This window comes from Rhinoraja longicauda, chromosome 9, assembly GCF_053455715.1.
Source record: "Rhinoraja longicauda isolate Sanriku21f chromosome 9, sRhiLon1.1, whole genome shotgun sequence".
Lineage (NCBI taxonomy): Eukaryota > Metazoa > Chordata > Chondrichthyes > Rajiformes > Arhynchobatidae > Rhinoraja > Rhinoraja longicauda.
In genome coordinates this window covers 25,065,666-25,067,390 of record NC_135961.1, presented here as the reverse complement: position 1 = coordinate 25,067,390, position 1,725 = coordinate 25,065,666, and the positions used below count along the sequence as shown (strand labels likewise).

The following is a 1,725-nucleotide window of genomic DNA, read 5'->3' as shown; positions in this document are numbered from 1 at the left end:
TATAGATAACAAACAGTAATGGGCCCAGCGCCCAACCCTGAGGCACACCACTAGTCACAGGACTAGTCACATAGTCAGAAAAACAACTTTCCACCACCACCCTCCCTTTCACAAAGCCAATTTTCTATCCATTCAGCTATCCCTCCTTGGATCCCATGCAATCTAATTTTCCAGAGCAGCCTACAATGAGAAATCTTGTAGAATGGCTCACTGAAATCCATATATACAATGTCTACAGCTCTGCCCTCATCAACATTTTTGGTCACAACTTCACATGTTGTGTACAGTTCCAGCATATTCTTCTTTTTCTTTCATTCTGTAGCCTCGCTAATAAGTGATAGGATCCCATATGTTTCCCTGACTACCTTTTTGAACCACCTTGCTATGTTTAAGGATCCGTGGACATACATTCCAATGTCCCTTTGTTCCTCCATACTACTCACTATCTTCCTACATACTTTATATTGTGCAGCTAGAGACTGTCTCCTTCAGTGTAAAACAAGAGAACCAAATGCTGTAAAGGATTCTTTCTACATGGTGAATTGAATACCTTGCAGCGCAGAGACGGTTGAAATGAAGGTAATTTTGTTCCTATGGAAACTACAGCAAATACTCGAAAGTGACCTGACGAATTGAAAGATTGCCGGATGCCTCCATAATGTATTTATTTATTTTGCTGGGTTTGATGAAGACATGTGCCAACTGGATCGAACCACAAGCTGCGTACTGAGAGCTGTAAACAAATCTTGCCAAGATTATATCATACAACCGGGTCGACAAGCTGCCTGTTTGTACAAAGATGCCACTCACGGTTCGAAGGCCCAGGTTCCAGGGAATTTCATGGGGTCACCAAGAATAAGGTATTCAGTGAACTGTCAGTGTGCGCTGTCATTTGTTGCCCCCAGCCTCATTCACTAGAAGGAGGTAGTGATAAATCATTTTTTTAAATTTGCTTTATTTAAGAATGCATGATATTTGTAAGTTCCAAGAAGTAACCTGGAAATGTCCACATCAATCTGATCCAAATGATTTTACTCGCAAGTTTTCAGGGAATGTGAAAATTCTTACGAGTAAATTTTCACTCCAAACCAATTCCGATAAGCGAGTTCGGTATTCCGACTGAGCATGCGCAGGTCATAGGTCGCGAGGGCATAGAATTGTCACCAGCTAATCTGCTCCATGTATACAAACCTTTGTTTTGTCCGTTTTCCCAGTTTATCTCTATATAGGTAAGAAAATACTGTTTGCAAAACTGTTAATTTGGTGTATATATGGTTAATTAACAAAAACTATGAAGATTTTGTAGGTTTTTTTTGCTTTAGGCAGCGGGTTCCCCTCAACTCTCGCTGACTCTTTAACTTGTCCCAGAGTCGTGGAACCGTGGCGGTGGCTGCGGCGGGGACTGGAGGCAGAAGCTGCCGGCGAAGGTTCACTGGAGAGCGGATCGCCACCGACCCAGAGCCGGGACAAGGCGAGAGATCGCAGCGCCCTCTTGCAAACAACAAACCCAAGGAAACTACCCTCCTCGCCGCCGCTCACCACTGGGCTTCTGAACAACAACTACAACACTTGTGTTTGTTCTTATTTCGCTGCGTTAGAGGGAGACGGGGCCGGGGAAGAGAGTGGAGGAGCAGCGCAGATCTTGCTGGCAGAGAGAGAGAGAGAGAGAGAGAGAGAGAGAGAGAGAGAGAGAGAGAGAGAGAGAGAGAGAGAGAGAGAGAGAGA

At 44.4% G+C, this 1,725-nt stretch overlaps 1 long non-coding RNA gene across 1 annotated transcript in view; it reads left to right on the top strand.

The window, feature by feature from the left end:
• The first annotated feature begins 680 nt into the window (after positions 1 to 680).
• The window catches only part of LOC144596932 (uncharacterized), a 41,567-nt gene continuing 40,522 nt past the window's right edge, over positions 681 to 1,725 (top strand). The window contains exon 1 of the long non-coding RNA XR_013547665.1: positions 681 to 860. This is a non-coding gene — a long non-coding RNA (uncharacterized LOC144596932). The remainder of the gene's footprint in view (positions 861 to 1,725) is intronic.